Genomic DNA, 19,222 nt, shown 5'->3' with positions numbered 1-19,222 from the left:
AGTTGAAGACTTCCATGTTTTTCTAATTTTGAATTTTTAGCATTTAATAGTTTTTGAATAATAAAAACGACAAGGGGAAACACAATGATAGAAAAACGAACATGACATCTCATGTTTGTAATAAACCACAGTAACCTTGGAAATAAAAACTACTTGTATTTCGACAGGCGGTGATCAAATTAATAGAAAAAGAGAGTTGCGTCGAAACTGCTGAAAAGTAACCCCGATAACGAGCTAGGCCTAACGCCAGCGCATGGTGAGTGATCGATCGTTATGTAGGTTGATAGTTAATAGCTACATCTGTATTGATCATTTCATGTTGGCAAACGCTTTGGATCCGTCATTGTGTACCTTGGCCCAGCTGTCCCAGGTAGGCCTAGTTTGAAGCTTAGTAATATCTTCCAGTCGTCTAAGGTAAGTTAGCTACTAGTATTACCCAGCTGACACGAAAATGTTATAAAAACATTTTACGAAACGTTATGGAAATGTTATAAAAATGTATTCTTCACGTGATTTGTATGGTTCCAGAAACGCTTTAGAAATATTTTCCGGAAACATTTCTTATAACATTTCAAAAATGTTTTTGTAAAATATTCCAGAAATGCTTTTGGAAACGTTTTATTCACGTGAATTTGTATGGTTCCGGAAACGTTTAAGAGAACGTTTTCTGTGAATATTTGGTTATAATGTTTCGATAATGTTTTGCAAACGAACCAGGGTGTTTGAAAAGCTCAGTGTTTTTCTGCCAATGTTCAAAACGTACAACACCCACTCACCGTTAACAAGATAAAATGATTAGGGCAAATAGCCGCGACTGTACACCCTTCAGGCATGTACTGCAGAAAACATAACGACCGACATCGTTATCCATGCCATGTCTTCAACATTCAGTCGACAAAGATCTTCAAGTCTCAGTTCTGTGGAGATTTTAATATTTTTAGAAAACTTTTACAACTTTCGAAATTATTGATTGTCAGAATCTTCTTTCTTTGGTTTTGCCTTGATCCACTTTTTTGAAACATAAAACAAATTCTGAAAAAATCTAAAAGCAGGTATTTAAAATATATATGGTATACATGTAAATACATCCAACTGAAGAGACAATATTCCATTTTAGATAACGTTTTATCAGTATTCTAACAATAATAGTCAAGAATTGTAGATGTTTGGTGGAAACTTATTTTAATATTCATTCAGAGACAGATAAATTCTTGTGGTAACTATAATAGTATAACAGTATCATGCATCACATCGAATAAAAACAGTGGTACACCAGGAACACCCCGACTCACTTAACGGTCAGTGGCTGAGTGCAGATACAAATCCAGTAGCTAGTGGTATTTAACAACAGTTTCCGCACTTACGTTTGCATCATTCACAGCCCCTGGTGTATTTGGTGTATACCTCAATACATCCAACATGTCCATGTGTATCTCCTGGAATGCTGGAAACCACAATTTTCCACATTATATTATCAACCAAGCCATTTTGTCACCCATTACGATAAACATGGATAAAGATCTGGAGGCATTCTAAACCCATATCCAAACGGGAAAAGATGTATGGAACACGCATTGTAGCCTAGCTACGAATCATGCCGTCATCGCGAGACAGTTATTAGCTGGAGAGTAGTTTCGTAGCATCATAACCAGCTGGTAACCAGATCCGTTCAGTCTTTGATATATTTTTTTCCTCTCATTGCAAAAAGTGTGAATCAAGTATATAAACTTTATTTGGTCCAACATTTACTTATCAGAGCTAAATCAAGTTCAATATAATTCAACACGTCCCATTTCATTTCACGAAACCAATTTGTCCAGAAACTCTCCATGGTGTGGCCAGTCTCGGTCAAAGGCATTTCCAAAATTCAACATGCTGTTTTCATGGGTACATACCAAGGAAGAAAAGATGAAAATGTTTTGAAAACTCAAAATTAAAACTACACTCTTCAAAAAAACAAAAACGCACAGGTAGATGTTTAGTAAATTCTTGTACCTAATAAAGTATATATATAATTAATTTAATATCATAGATACAAATATGAAAGTTTGGAGCTCGATAGTCACATGTTTGTCATGTCACATAAGGCCACAAGGTTGCGCTGAACTCCCCGGGCAGCAATCACGCCTCTGCATCTCCTCGGCACTGACTTGATAAGTGTACGAATTCTGTCCTGCGGAATTCTGCACCATTCTGCTTGTAACGCGTTGGCCAGTTGTGGGAGTGACTGCGGCTTGTTTTGACGTTGACGTACACGTCGATCGAGTTCATCCAAGATGTGTTCGATTGGGTTGAGATCTAGACAGACAGGGCAAATAGTTGATGTTGGCATTATGACGATAGTCTACCGTGACACGAGCTGTGCGCAGTCGAGCGTTGTCCCGTAGAAACAACTCCCTCTGGCGGTCGATTGAAAGAAGGTGAGGTTGAAGAATTTGTTTCATGTAGCGATTTGCTGTCAATTTTCCCTGAACCACACCAGGTGACATTGCGATGCCGTAGGTAGAACATTCGAATGTAGCAATCCTGACAAGGGGTGGTAATTCTTGGTCGGACGGTTCTCGGACGGTCTGCAGTCGAATTGAACTGTAGGTATCGGTCCCAAAGGCAATAAATTATCATCCTTTAATCGAAATACGAGCTGTCGTCTTATGATAAAATATTCCATTTCCTGAGGATATTAATAAAGTGAATTTGATGATATATTTGCATACACAATTGGTTGTCAGTTATCTTGTACAATCACAGCATGTACATTAGACTCACGGAAATTACTGTTTCAGCAAACCAACCATAGCGCCATTATCACAGTTTCAATGAAAGGAAAAACAAATCGAAATCGAACTTTACAGCACATCGTATCCATAAGCGGTTAGTTAACCCAAATGCAAAAAGGTATTGCTGTCACCATTTTGGAAGTTATGTTGATGTTTTTAATAGTTGTATTCTGTTTGCATCGCGTTTACCACCGACAGAAACGGGGGCGAAGCTACCACAATTTGTTTACAATATGGCGTCGACTAACGTCAGATGTCGTGGCCATACTATTGAAATCTCCTTTTGTGACAAAATGTGAAAGGGTAAGGGCAAGTCATACACAGGATCAGGTAGTTTGAGCAATCTCTCAGTCATTTCATGTGTAAAAATTACCAGTTATTTGTCTGAACAGGCGGGCATGTAGGACAACTGGTAGAAAAGAATACGTCGGACGCGTGACCTTCATCTTGAACGTCCGACAGCTAACCGATTGAGCTACGTCCACACCTAATACTGAGTGAAAATTTACCTGGTCATGCTTACGCCGTTACGGAACTGAACGAAATGGGTCGAATAGGTGACGAACATTAACGAAGGTTACGGGTGGGCACATTCGTGACCATTCCGGGAAAAGCCGAATAGCGACTAGTGCCCCGCTCGAGTCCATTTTTGCGACCGGGTTCCGTCTTAGCGCAAACGGGCATACCTAAAACAATTGTCAACTCGTTGCGTAGTGGTTCAGTTTGATTTAACACATTCAACTGTGTCTTGGGTGTATTTTCTGATGCAAGACATGTAAATTCAAAAATTATTCTTGAGGGGTTCTTTGGCGAAGAACTTGAAGTCGTACGCGCATTCTGATTGGTTTGTAGTATTTTCGCACTTTACATTCGTCGATAGAGGTCACGAGTCTTCTTGCGGGTTACGGAAAGGGGCGTGTGGTGACGAATGGGGTAGGCATGGTGCCATTTGGCATCCTTGTCCTATTCCGTAATCTACATTCATATGAATAGGTTTATGAATAGCCGTTTTATATAATTTTAAAACTAAAACTGAAGACATTACTTTAATCAAATGGATATATTTTTAATATTTTTCGTTAATATATGTGCACACATTTCAGGAAGGATTGTTTTGGTTTGTTTGTTATGTTGTTTGAGATACAGTGATGTCTAACGATTCTAACAATTTGCATTATATAATCAATGGGTTCATCCTTTAAATATCATTGTGATAACAGGATATTAAAAACTTTACTTTCTCTTTCTCAAAAATTGTAAAAGATATGAAAAATATATACCGTGCCATGTATACCGTCGAACCTTACTCGCTTACCCTGATAAATCTATACCGAAGGAGCTTTCTTCGCATCTTCTAATATATAATTGTGAGACGCAATGAAGAGAAATAATCACAAATTAATGAACAAATACATGTCCAATATTGAAGATATTTTTTGTTTGCTTTGAAATATTCTTTTGGGGCATTTAATACATTAAACTGATGCCAAACATGTGCCATGCCTTGTCCAATTAAGAAACACGTAAACTATCTACTTTACCTATTCCAAACATTATTGACGTGGTGAATTTTTTTAAGTTGTATCGAAAGAGCGTCAAATTCCGTTTTACACATCGTGATGTTCCATACCATGGACGAAAATTAGGTGATGTATATATTTATCGAAATACCAATGTCGTCTTTCTCCGACGTCGTCAAAGACTTAAAACGACCCATGCCGTCAAATAAAATGGTGTCAATATTTAGTAATTCATTAAATGTTAGGATAAGGCTAGTGCTCCATCAACATGTGTAACCTCTCTGTCGTCTTTTGACGTCATAGAGGAAATCAGTTTTCATCATTTACGACAAGATATTTTTTTTATTTCACGCTTAACGTTATACACATCCGTTTGATATATATTTATGTCGTTTAGATATTAGGCAGTGTCTTTTTCGCTCACAGTTTCCATAAAGATGCTAAATTAAAAAAAAATCGTCGCACAGTGCTATTATCAGTGTACGATAAAAAGCGGAGAAATTTGCTGTTATTCAACGCAGAACCAAATCCCTTCACTTCTCAGATCTTACGAAAATGTGCGTCAGGAAAATACCTCGGCATCCTGGTCCTTCTTTGTGCCTCGGACCCGTGAAAATGCCCCAATTTCAATTGAGATGTCAAACACTGAATGCGCAAAATCAAAATTATAACCATCATTACCTGAACCATCCCAGCTTTGACATCGTGTATAACTCATATTTTATACAGTGCTACGGATTGCTAAATATGGGAAGATTAGTAAAGTGGTTACTGCGTCTCAGGACCTTTCTCTGCCACATTGAACTTAAAGCGAATTACGGCGACATTTTTATTAAGCACCTACGTCACATTCACACCACTATATATTTTAATATCAGCCAATTTGAATTTATTTTTTATCAGGCGGATCAGAAAGGTTTACCCCCCCCCCCCCCCCCTGCACAGTTATTGGCGTGAGACTACGAACGTTTAGTCCGCAACGGATGTGTTTTGTTCAAGTATTGAATATTATATCAGTACCGATATTGTCATGGTAATTTAGCAGTTGCGAGACGAACCGACTGTGTCATTGTCTATCTGACAAAAGGGAAATATTGATCCATGTGTCTCCCGTGTCTCTGCATATTATCATCTCTCGTGAAATATTTTCCACACGCAGGCTGGTTGGTTTGTTGTTTTACGCCGCACTCAGCAATATTCCAACACTCAGGCCAGATGCAGACCCCCATGACAGATTACTTAAAAATGAGAGCTGAACACATCAAAAATCAGTATTTATTCATTTTGTAGATTTGACTTCTGTTATCCAGCTGTTGAACTTTTTAGGATAGCACACCCATTTAACGAAAACTTTCTTCTTTCAAGCTCTCTTTCTTTTCATTAGTATTTTCTCCACTTTGCACATACTGTCTGTAGGCTTGTCTACTCAGTATTCATTCCTTTGGACACTACCCGTGAAGATTCCGGGGTAGAATAGGTCTTCAGCAACCCATGCTTGCCGTAAAAGGTGACTTTGCTTGTCGTAAAATGCGACTAACGGGATCGCGTGGTTTAGGCTCGCTGACTTGGTTGATACATGTCATCGATCCCAATGGACTGGATCGATGCTTATGTCATTAATCACTGGATTGTCTGGTCCAGACTCGATTATTTACAGAGCGCCGTCATATAGCTGGAATATTGCTGAGTGCGGCGTAAAACAACAAACCAACCAGCCAAATCCCTTGGACACTACCTTGATTCATTGATCAACTGAAGGAAAGAATTCATAATCGTATTATTTTGTCTCAAAAACATTATGTAAGATATAATAGATTATTAGCTTAAACATTTTAGCATTATTAATTATTATCAAATTAGATCTTTTCTACTTAGATTATAACCTGCCCGTGAAGATTCGTAAGAGGCGACTAACGGGGCCGAGTGCTCAGGATCGCTGTGGTTGCAGCAAATGGGTATTCTCAACTGTTTGTTTGTTTGTTTGTTGTTTAACGCCGCACTCAGCAATATTCCAGCTATATGGCGGCGGTCTGTAAATAATAAAATCTGAACCAGACAATCCAGTGATTGATATCATGAGCATCGATCCACGCAATTGGGATCGATGACCTGCAAGAACCAAGTCAGCGAGCCTGACCACTCGACCCCGTTAGTCGCCTTTTACGACAAGCATAGTCACCCTTTACGGCAAGCATGGGTTTCTGAAGACCTATTCTACCCCGGATCTTCACGGGTCATTTTTGTGAGTGTGTGTAGGAGATTCATAACAAGGAGAGACATTTTTGATATCCTGACGAAAAATGCTAATACACGTTATTTTTTGTACTTGCAGATGTCTCATTTTTAGATTGTGATTTTGAAGGAAAATATGAGTACTGGTGTGGCTTCTACATGTTTTTTTGCGATGGTGTCAAGAGAATACACGATCCTAGTAAATGTTATTGCCATTCAAATGTTTTGGGTTTTTTCGGATTTGACATTAAATGTCTGCAGAACGACTTTCAGTGATTATGTTTATGAGGCTTGGCGGGGCATTGTTTTTATTGGACCCTAATTGCTTTATGATGGTTGGGTCTCTTTGTCTCAGCTCCATATCCGTGACGCTGGAAAAGAGCAGCATTTAATTACTTACTTACTTTGGAGATTTAACGTGCGCTTTCCGACTGATGCGTATTTCGCACACGGGCTCGGCAAGGCCATTTCATGTGTTTCCGAAAGGGGCGAAAGTGGAGCTGGGTATGGTGGATGTTTGTGTGTTCATGTAATTTTGATTTGGTAGATTATAGTGTTTTTAGGTGCGTTTTATTAGTTCCGTTTTGATTAAGAATACGCCTAATGCCTTGAAGTTTTCTAGTTTATTTTGTTGGTTTAGTATTGCTTCTAGAGTGAGAACCTTGTTTAGATGGAGGGTGGTTTGTAATGCGGTTCGATGTGTTAGGTAGTGTGTGCAGTGGATGAGTGCGTGTTCTGGGGTTTCTAGTTGTTGCAGTGTGGGCAGTTACCTGTAGTATGTTTTTTTATTTTTTTTAGGTGGTTATTTAGGTTGGTGTGTCCTGTTTGGAGTTTAGTGATTACTCTGTCGATTTTTTTTGATGGTTGGAGAATTTTTGGTTTGGTTAGTGGTTTGCTGAGTACTTTTTTGATTTGGCCATTTGAGTTGGCATAGATTATGCCATATTTTGGTGATTTTTTGCTTATTTACGCTTTTAATTTCTGATTTTGAGATGGGTAAGTTTAAGCTTATTTCTGGGATTTTGAGGGATAGTGTAGCTGCCTTATCGGCGTTTTCATTACCGTTTATTCCTAAGTGGGCGGGTATCCACAAGAAGGTTATTTGTTTGCCTGCCTTAGTTAGGTCGTTGGAGTTTTTAAGTATTAGATTTATTAATTTAGGTCGGTTTTTAGTATTTTTGTTTTGGAGGGCTTGCAGTCCACTTAGGGAATCGGTAAGTATTAGGATTTTATTGTGGTTTTTGTATTCTTGACTATGGAGGGCTGAGGCCATGCCCATTAGTTCTGCCGTGAATATTGATTGGTTGTTTGGGAGTCGGAAGGATTGTGTGGTTTTAGTTGGTTGTGTGGTATGGACTCCGAAACCTGTGTGTTTGGAGGTCGGATCTGAAGATCCGTCCGTGTAAATGTGACACCAATTTGGCCAATTTTCGTGTATGTATGCTAGTGTGGTGGTTTTAGCTATGTTTGGGTCGGTTTGTTTATTTATTTGGCTAGCTAGTGTTGTGTCTATTTTGGGTATTTTAAGTTTAGGGGTGAAGATATGTGATTGTTTGCAGTTTTTTTAAGATTTTTAATTTGGTGTTCATTTAGGTAGTTTGTTATTCTTTGGGATATTGGGTTGAGTAAGGGGTGTTTACGAGCTAGAGTTTGTTTTTTGGGGCTGATATTTTGGTTTATTAAGTTTTGGATGAGAGGGTTGGATTGGGATGCTACCCAGAAATTTAAGCTTAGCTGTTCCCTGCGTAGACTTAGTGGCATTTCTCCTGTTGAGGCCTGAAGTGAAGTGTTGGAGGTGCCATGTTGGGTGCGTGTAATTAGTTTGAGAGCCTGATATTGTATTGAGTCAAGTTTATTAGATAGAGAGTTGTTTCGGGTGTTGTATATGGCGCAGCCGTAGTCTAGTTTTGATCTAATTAGTGATATGTAGAGAGAGAGGAGGGTATCTTTAGAGGCTCCCCAGTTAGAGCCAGTTAGGCATCTTAGGGTGTTTAGGTCTTTACTGCATTTAGTTGTTAGGTTTTGGATGTGAGCATCCCAGGTGAGATGTTCATCGAAAATAAGTCCTAAGAATTTGGTTTGTTTTTTTAAATTTGATTGTTTGATTGTTTAGCTGGAGGATTGGGGAGGCGGGTTTCATGTTTTTATGTTTGAATACTATTCCTGTTGTTTTTTCTGAGTTAAGGGAGAAGCCCCATTTGTCAGCCCATTGTTGTATTTTATTAAGAGATTTTTGGAGTAGATTTTGGGCCATGTTCATGCTTTTAGTGCGGATCCAGATGGCTCCATCATCCGCGAATTTTGATGTGTTTACTTTAGGGGATAGGCCCTCGAATAGATCGTTTATCATTATATTGAAGAGGGTGGGGCTGAGGATACTGCCCTGTGGAGTACCATTTTCTAGGGGACATTGGTCCGATAGAGTTTGGTCTATACCCACGGTTATTTTACGATTGTTTAGGAAGTCCTGGATGTAGTTTATTATCTGACCTTTGAGTCCTATTTTTTTAAGTTTTTGTATTAGCCCATCGTGCCATACCATGTCGAATGCTTTGAAGAAATCCAGAAAGATGCCTGTTGTGTATTGTTTGTTGAGTTGTCCTGTCTTGATGTCCTTTTCTAGTCGGGCGAGATTATCTAAGGTTGAGCGGCCAGGAGTGAAACCGCTTTGATCAGTGTTTATGATGTTATTTTGAGTTAAGTAGTGTTGTAGTCTATTTTTGGCCATAGATTCCATTACTTTACATAGGTTTGAGGTTATGGATATTGCAAGGAACGTAAAAGATTAATCAGTACTATCAGGCCCCTGCTGTGATATCTACCGGGGCCACTACTGCGATAACAATATATTGTGAAAACAACATGATGGATGGATGGATGGATGGATGGATGGATGCCAGATTCGCCTTGATGATGTTTCTGGTTTCATCACCACACCCCTGGTGATGGGTTCCACCAAAGATGTCAACTCCTAAGACCTGGATCACTTCCTCCCAAATCAAGCTGATACACCGAGATATGACTGAAATACTGTTCAATGTGACGTTAAACAAAATTCACTTATTTTTCATGCAATATGTAACAAGTAAATACAGTAATCTTCTTCTTCTTCTCTGAAGAAACACTAACAGTTGCACAGCAGGCTTCAATAACAACGTCTAGCCCTCAGCTCCAGATTGTGAGGCGTGTTCCCACATTAACGATTTTTTTGTGGTACGTCATGGCACGCTGTTTTGGACCCAATTATGCAAAAAACATCAATTACATCGAGCTTTTATTCGTCACCTTAAGTTATCACCAGGAAAGACTGTGACAATGTTGGAATTGATGGACCAGGAAAGCTTTGCTTATCTCGTCCTTTACATGGCAAAACACTGCAATTCATATTTATTTCATGAGCTTGCTAATTTGACGGTGATACAGCTGTTTCTACATTATAGAAAAACATTTTGATAAATGTTGATGATTTGAATGTAGCGGAACTCGCCGCCATATTCGAGCGTACATGGTGAACTCAAAGCTAGGTTCAGCATTCGGCTGAGCTGCATTAAATGCACTCATTTCTGTGTGGTGGTCAAGGGAACTGACATATACGAAGTTGCAAATGTGTCCTTTATTGTGAAAACTGTTGCCATTAATTGGAAATGTACTTCATACACATACTGAATATCATCTCTTATGGATTTCTATAAATAATAACAATAGCAATAGACTGTTTGTTGTTTTACGCCGCACTCAGCAATATTCCAGCTATATGACGGCCATCTGGAAATAATTGAGTCTGGACCAGGCAATCCAGTGATCGACATCATGAGCATCGATCTACGCAATTGGGATCGATAACATGCATCAACCAAGTCAGCGAGCCTGACCACCCAATCCCATCAGTCGCCTCTTACGACAAGCAAAGTCGCCTTTTAGAGCATACATGAGTTCCTAAAGATATATTTACGCCGCAGTATTCTGAATATTCAAGACTCGTATATTTCCAGTCGGCCGTCATATAGCTGACATATCGCTAAGTACGGCGTTAAACAACAAACAATCAAACAAATAAACAAATCGACAGCATGCACAGATACCGGGGGTCAATTCTTTCAGGAATCCAACGGAAACAATACTATTGGATGAGTGAGTGAGTGAGTGAGGTTTTTTCGCCGCTTTTAGCAATATTCCAGCAATATCACGGCGGGGAACACCAGAAATGGGCTTCACACATTGTACCCATGTCGGGAATCGAACCCGGGTCTTCGGCGTGACGAGCGAACGCTTTAACCACTAGGCTACCCGACCGCCCCACTATTGGATGAGAGTGAAGAAGTGAACAGGATTTTTCGCAATCATATGTAGAAGAACCGATGTACAGAAAACGAAAGCTACCATCCCATGAGTGTTTCCTTATAGTGTTGTCATGTTTCACGTGAGCAATTAAAAAAGAAATGACAGCTAACAAAATCCATCGCGGCAGACCTCACAACTTATTGCACCATCTTTTGTACCTGTCGCTGGGCAGTCTACCGTGACATGACCAGCGAAATATTTTTTCAGGCTGAAGGCGCATGATTCCAAATAATTTATGATAAGATAATGCATCCAAAAAACGTCTCGTCGGTTCAACGTGTATATAAAACCCGCGTGCCTTTTCCAGACCACTGACATCTTTCTCTTCATACTGATTGCTGACTTTCTGGTGAGTCTTTTCTTCTTTCCTTAGCAAACAACTTCGACATTTGTCTATTGCTAGATGGTTATACTAGAAAATTTGTTTAAAACAAGCACCTTTATTTACGCTGTTCAAATTTTGAAGCTTTTTATATGTGTTGACATCCAAGTGCTAGATAAATGCAAATAGAATCTGTTTGGGTTTGGGGCTTTGTAAATGAACTTACCTATATAGCAAAGCCACCTTAAGAAGGTGTGGTTTCATCTAGATGTCTGCTTTTGAACTTCTGTATTCGGTTACGGTCTTAACAAAGAATATCTTGTATTATAATCTACAATGTAAAGATGCTATCTAAGATGCATATCGTCTTGTTAAACCATTTGAAAACAGCTAAAGATAATTCATCTCTTTCAGAATCTGAACCATGGCATCTATCTTGTCTGTTGCCCTGATATGCGCATGCGTGCTGGTGTGTTCCGGTGATGTGTACGACCAGTATCCGTACCACGGTCAGAAATCGGATGTGTACCCCGGAGGCCAGTACCAGCCCGGCAGCTACCCCCACCAAAGTCAGTACTACCACGTCGTACCCAGTTCAACACCCTTCTGGTGAAACTGTATATATGAGAGATAGTAGAGTTTGTTTGTTTCTTTCTTTGTTGTCTAACGTCGCTCTCAGGTGGTCAGGCTCGCTGACTTGGTTGATGCATGTCTTTGTATCCAATTGTCGTAGATCGATGCTCATGATGTCAATCTCTGGACTGTCTGGTCCAGACTCGATTATTTTCAGACCGCCGTCATATACCTGGACTATTGCTGAGTGCGGGGTTAAACAATAAGCAAACAAACAGTGGCAGAACGTTTTGGGATGCCATTTGATTGTGGCATCATGAAACATAAGACGTCACAAAGGTCTGCAAAGCAATGTTATGTAATATCAGTCATCCTCGGAGATATCTCCCAAGAGATATCTCCTGTGGAATATCCTGTTTAGATGGCAAATACAGTTATTATCAGCTATCGTTCGCCATGCCTTTACACTGCCATCTTACCACAAGTGCATAGTCAATAATGTTTTGATGGCTGAATGTGTACGAACTGAAATATATACACCTGTCTGTATACTGTATATGATTTCTTCCAGATAAGTATGGAGGATATTACGGAAGTGAGTAATAAATATATCAAGTTCTTCTTCATATCATATCATAATAGTATGGAGTTCGTGTAGATACTAGTACACAATGCCATTTAAAAAATTGTCAAATGTAACAAAAGTTATGCTTGGGATAACACTTTCTAAGTAGAGTACAGATTCTAGTACCTTTTGGGGTTGAGTCCCATCCGTGGCTTGCCTACCAGTTGTCGGACTTTCGTTTTTGTGGAAGCTGACATTGTGTGCTAGTGATTAGGTGCTTCCCTCTGGCAGTGTGGGTTCGAATCCTGGATGGGACTCAACCCACAACAGTACTAGAATCTGTACTTTACTGAAAAAGTGTCATCCCAAATATAACATTTGTTACATTTTGGAATTCGGTCTTAAAAAGCATGTATCTTTTTGTAATTTTAAATACAATGTTTATTTATAATGCAATCATTTATATCACAAACATTATCTCTTGCAAACGGGTTTACATGAAAGTAAGTAATCAGTGCCACATGTAGCTTTTATAAAATAAACTTTCTATAATATTATATGGATACAATTATGTCAATAGTGTCGATGTAATATTTACGTCTCTTCCCAATGAATTATCTAATATCACAACACACACGTGTTTTAACTAAGACATCCTGTCATTGTCTTCATGGTGTATCTGACATAATTATAACATCTTGTTTTACCTTGACCAGGGTACCGACGATCTGTACCATCCTATGATGATGGTAGCTACCCAAGACACTACCCATACTACCCGACAGGATATCCGTACTACCCAAAATACCCCACACAGAAGAACTATTAACCATAAGGTATTGAAAATATTAATAACATTATTATAATGCATTGCACAATCCATTTAAATTGACCTTGCACTGTCGAGTGTTCCTCGGTCAATACAACATAAGTCAACATGTTCATGATGAGTTCATATATATAGAACCGATGTTTATTAACATTCGTTATTATTATCTAACAATTTTACAATACAATTAGCTGAATACAAATGTAGAACAGTTTGAAAGAAGTCAGTATTATTCCTACAACGGTTCCCATACATAGTTCAAATTATCCTTTCCTTGGGGCGGGAGTTAGCCTCGTGGTTAAAGCGCTCACTCGTCTCGCCAAAGACCCGGGTTCGATTCCCCACATGGGTACAATGTGTGAAGCCCATTTTCGGTGTCCCCCGCCGTGATTGCTGGAATATTAATAAAAGCGGCGTAAAACCATACTCACTTATACTTCCCTTTGTATTACTCAATCCGTCATCTCGAGTTTTCGTATTAAGAAACTGTTTGTGAATTTACAAGTCGGTAGTCTCTCCAGAGAGACAGAGGTAGTCTTATTTGGGTGAGTAGGTAAATTGTACCGCTGGTTCACGAAATGTCAGTTTAATGCTGGAAACTCAGTGACCAAGTGACCACAAAGCACGAAGATGGACCAAGGAACATATTCCTTGCTAATTGGGTATTCGCAGTCACTACAGTGGATAGAGGTATGGATAGTGGATATGTAGGGGCATGGATAGTGGACATGCAGAGGCATGGATAGTGGACATGCAGAGGCATGGATAGTGGACATGCAGAGGCATGGATAGTTGATATGCAGAGTGAATCGCGAGGCCTTAGACCAATCCATTATCCTATCTCTCGTTACAATATGATAGTCGAGGACTTGAAATCTGACATATGCTGTGATGACAAATAGTGTTATACTGGCATTTGGTGTGTTCATTTTGTAATAACCACGACCTTGTGTATTTCAGCGATGGCGGGGTACCACAGGCGGCCCAGAATCCGGCATCTGAATTATGCAATGTGCATGCATTACAATAAATAAACGATGTATGTTTATGAAATAGTTTTGTTTTCTATAACATATTTAGGTGGCTCTTACAAATAGTTGCGTATATACGTACTTAAGTGTATGTGAGGTGAGGTTTAACGTCGTGTTCAAGATTATTATACTTATATACCGACGTGCATGCATTTGTGTGTGTGTGCCTGCTTGAACTGGTCCGGACTGATGCTGATTTTAAAGTTCTAGCCCACTGAGAGATACCATGCCGCAGTATAAAATGAATACCCCACTCAGACACAGAATACTGACTAAAGCCGATCAGTCCTTGTTATAGATAATTAATGCCGAACGTCAGACAGGGTAACAACAAGAACAATCTTTTAACCATTTCTCGGTATGACGCGGTCGGGGATCGAACCACGTACCTTACGCTCTCCCGGTGTGATGCAAGTCTCAGACGTTGACACTTCGGTGAAACCTAAGAGCACGGGTATGGTGCTGACACACCTAGAAACATACTCGGGTCGAACCGGGATTTGAACTCACAATCATAGGTTTCTGGCGTGTCCAAGAGACGCAACTCTGCACAGCGATTTGCGGCGCCTTGGACGACTGGGCCACCCGTGCCCCCAAAAGAGGAGTTAAACCCTACTCCCACTCTAATATTAGGTATCAAAGTGGTTAACAAAGAGACAAACACCGTGATTTCACTGAAATATTGTTTGAAGCGGCGTTAAACCAAACCTTCTCACTTCCAAATGTGACCTCCCCAGATGATAATGTGGAGGAGAAGGATGGTGGTGGTGATGAGTATGATAATGATGGTGGTGATGATAATAATGATGACGATTCATATATGATAATTGATAAAAAGGGACTTTCATCCTCATCTTCGTGATTGTCAAATACGGTGAGGAGTAGAAGGGCGTGAAAATCGACCAACTGCGACTTTTAAAGGACGTGTACCACAACGTAATTCCGCTGAGATCTATCCAGAATACTGCATAGTAAATAAAATTAAGTTTCAGTGGTATCTGTGAGGTCTCAACTTGTTTCCATTCAATATCCCGGCATCGTTCCACAGTCCCAGATGCAAACTTCGTCATCAATAGCAGTTAGCCAACATTTAGTATCCTGGAAACCAAATTCTGAAATATTATAACCGTCAAAGACTTGTCGCGGAAGTACATGAAACATTTAAAGGACAGTTTCACCCATGATTGTTTGGAAACGTAAATTTTTTTTCAAAAACGGATTACTGTACGGTGAAGATGTTACATATAGCATACACTTGTCAGAGGGGTACACAAAGTACGTGATCTAGACTAACAGTTGTCGGACTTTCATTTTGTGGGAGTCTCGGTTGCTGAGTTGGTTAGATAGCTGACTTTGTGTGCTGGCGATTAGGTGCCTCACTCTGGCAGTGTGGGTTCTAATCCCGGACGGGACTTAACCCAAAAAAGTACGAGAGTCTGTACTTTACGAAGAAAGTGTTATCCCAAATATAAATTTGGTTACATAGTATACCAAAGTGGTAAACGTCTGCATCACTTCGGGCTTTCCTCCCTCATCAAGCTGACACACAGAGATATAATCGGAATACTGTTCAAACAGGCCTTAAACCAAATTCACTCACTCACTCCTTGTGTAACCTAAGGATTACACACGATCAAAAGACTAATCCCGAGGTAGCACTACAACGACAATGCACGGATTTATTTTAAAATTAGTTTTGAAATCAGATCGTCACTTATATATCTTTAATCACAAGTAAAAGTAAAAAACCTATCTCACGTGCAACATCGTCCTCAAATGCCCACAATTATTTTGTCTTTTGTTGTATTCGTTAATGCAGATTCTATGTACTTTTACCAGGCCCCGTCTATCTGTAATATGAATGTGAAAAATGCGTTAAAATCCATAATGGCTTCAGTTTATATACTGGATTTCATTACCCCTCATTTCTGGCAACAGATGGTGCATCCTTCCCACCATGCATCAATCTGAATTCCTGTAGCAGAATAATAGTCGCACGTGAACACGAGAACACGAGATTCCAGAGAGAGATTTCTCGGATAAGTATCACATCCGTGAGATTTAGAAAACGTATCACATCGCATAGGAAGAGAGAAGTATCTCATCCCACTGACTAAAAGAGAAGTGTCACATGCGTGTGAGTGAGAACACGTATCACATCACATAGCAAGAGAGACATATGTCTCATCCCACAGTCACAGAGAAGTATGATAATCTCATCCGTTAGATTGAGAAAACGTATCAATTCACATAGCATCAGGGACATATGTCTCTTCCCAATAAATCAGGGAGAAATATCTCATCCGTTAGAGTGGGAAAACGAATCAGATCACATAGCATGAGAGACATGTGTCTCAACCCACAGTCAGAGAGAAGTATCTCATCCTTTAAAGTGAGAAAACGTTTTACACCACATAGCATGAGAGACATGTGTCTCATCCCACAGAGTCAGAGAGAAATATTTCATCCTTTAGAGTGTGAAAACGTATCACATCACATAGCATGAGATACATTTGTCTCATCACACAAAATCGGAAAGAAATATCTCATCCTTTAGAGTGAGAAAACATCACATAGCATGAGAGACGTGTGTCTCATCTAACAGAGTCAGAGAGCAGTATCTCATCCGTTAGAGTGAGAAAACCTATCACACCAAATGGCATGAGAGACATGTGTCTCATCTAACAAAGTCAGAGAGAAATATTTCCTCCTTTAAGCAGTGAAAACGTATCACATCACACAGCAAGAGAGACATATGTCTCATCCAACAGAGTCAGCGAGAAATATCTCATCCCTAAGAGTGTGAAAACGTATCACATGGCACGAGAGACATGTGTCTCATCCCACCGAGTCAGAGAGAAATATCATCCGTTAGAGTGTGAAAACGTATCACATCCAATGGCATGAGAGACATCTGTCTCATCCCACAGAGTCAGAGAGAATTATCTCATCCTTTAGAGTGTGAAAACGTATCACATCACATGGCATGAGACACATTTGTTTCATCCCACAGAGTCAGAGAGAAATATCTCATCCGCTAATGTGTGAAAACCTATCACATCACATGGCATGAGAGACATATGTCTCATCCCACATAGTCAGAGAAAAATATCTCATCCGCTAGAGTGTGAAAACGTATCACATCACATGGCATGAGAGACATATGTCTCATCCCACATAGTCAGAGAGAAATATCTCATCCGCTAGAGTGTGAAAACGTATCACATCACATGGCATGAGAGACATATGTCTCATCCCACAGAGTCAGAGAGTCACAAGTAAAAGTAAAAAACATATCTTACGTGCAACATCGTCCTCAAATGCCCACACTTATATTGTCTTTTGTTGTATTCGTTAATGCAGATGCTATGTACTTTTACCAGCCCCCGTCTATCTGTAATATGAATGTGAAAAATGCGTTAAAATCCATAATGGCTTCAGTTTATATACTGGATTCCATTACACCTCATTCCTGGCAACAGATGGTGCATCCTTCCCATCATGCATCAATCTGAATTCCTGTAGCAGAATAATAGTCGCACGTGAATACGAGAACACGAGATTCCAGAGAGAGATTTCTCGGATAAGTATCACACCCTTGAGATTTAGAAAACGTATCACATCGCATAGGAAGAGAGAAGTATCTCATCCCACTGACTCAAAGAGAAGTATCTCATCCGTTAGATTGAGAAAACGTATCAATTCACATAGCATCAGGGACATATGTCTCTTCCCAAATAATCAGAGAGAAATATCTCATCCTTAAGAGTGAGAAAACGTATCACATCACATAACATAAGAGACATGTGTCTAATCCCACAGAGTCACAGAGAAATATCTCATCCGTTTGAGTGGGAAAACGTATCAGATCACATAGCATGAGAGACATGTGTCTCATCACACAGTCAGAGAGAAGTATCTCATCCTTTAAAGTGTGAAAACGTATTACATCACATAGCATGAGAGACATGTGTCTCATCTAACAGTGTCAGAGAAAAGTATCTCATCCGTTAGAGTGAGAAAACGTATCAAATTACATGGCATGAGAGACATGTGTCTCATCCCACAGGGTCAGAGAGAAATATCTCATCCTTTAGAGTGTGAAAGCGTATCACATCGCATAGCAAGAGGGACATGTGTCTCATCCCACAGAGTCAGAGAAATATCTCATCCTTAAGAGTGTGAAAGCGTATCACATCGCATAGCAAGAGGGACATGTGTCTCATCCCACAGAGTCAGAGAGAAATAGCTCATCCTTTAGAGTGTGAAAGCGTATCACATCGCATAGCAAGAGGGACATGTGTCTCATCCCACAGAGTCAGAGAGAAATATCTCATCCCACAGAGTTACAGAGAATTATCTCATCCCACAGAGCCAGAAAGACATATCTGATCCATTAGACTCAGCGAGGCGTATCACATCGCATTGTGTTAGAGAGAAGCATCCAGTCGCCTGTCAACAAGAACCGGTACATGTGTGCTTAATCAAATTGATGATGAAATTGATATGAAGACTTTGACAGTAACTACGAGTAATTACGGATTAACTGTCTGTAGTGAATAGCTGATAAAGTTCTGACCTCTTCCCCGTCATCTTTTAAATGTCGAATTTCCAGTTAAACAGTGAATATAAAACAACCTAGAATAAACAGTCTCGATTATCTGCCGAAGCAGAAATCATTCTGTACCTATTATTGTGATATCGTAAAGGCAACACAACTCATGACGTGACGAGTTACATACTAAACATGTGATTAAGATGAAGAAGTACATATGCAGAGTTGCGTCCCTTAGTCGTGCCAGGATCGTCGGTTTGAACCCCTGATTTACACCGATTATGATCCCTTGCCTGTTAGCGTTATACCTGTGCTCGTGGCTTTCACCAAGTGGTAAATGTTTAATACCTGCATCTTTTTGGGCTTCAGCCCCAGATGAAGATGGCCCATCATGATATCGATGTAACGGAAATACTGAGTGTTCAAAGCAGCCTGGGGCGGTCGGGCAGCCTAGTGGTTAAAGCGTTCGCTCGTCAC

The 19,222-nt window shown here is 39.8% G+C and overlaps 1 protein-coding gene across 1 annotated transcript in view; it reads left to right on the top strand.

Annotated features, from left to right (window-relative positions):
• Positions 1-354: 354 nt before the first annotated feature.
• The window catches only part of LOC124128379, a 57,078-nt gene continuing 38,210 nt past the window's right edge, over positions 355-19,222 (top strand). Inside the window, exon 1 of the mRNA XM_048401266.1 lies at positions 355-414. The gene's annotated coding sequence lies outside the window, so the exon portion shown is untranslated. The remainder of the gene's footprint in view (positions 415-19,222) is intronic.

This window comes from Haliotis rufescens, unplaced genomic scaffold, assembly GCF_023055435.1.
Source record: "Haliotis rufescens isolate VD_foot unplaced genomic scaffold, xgHalRufe1.0.p SCAF_21, whole genome shotgun sequence".
NCBI classification, from domain to species: Eukaryota; Metazoa; Mollusca; class Gastropoda; order Lepetellida; family Haliotidae; genus Haliotis; species Haliotis rufescens.
Note: the sequence above shows the minus strand (reverse complement) of the source record. Positions and strands in the feature narration are given on the sequence as shown.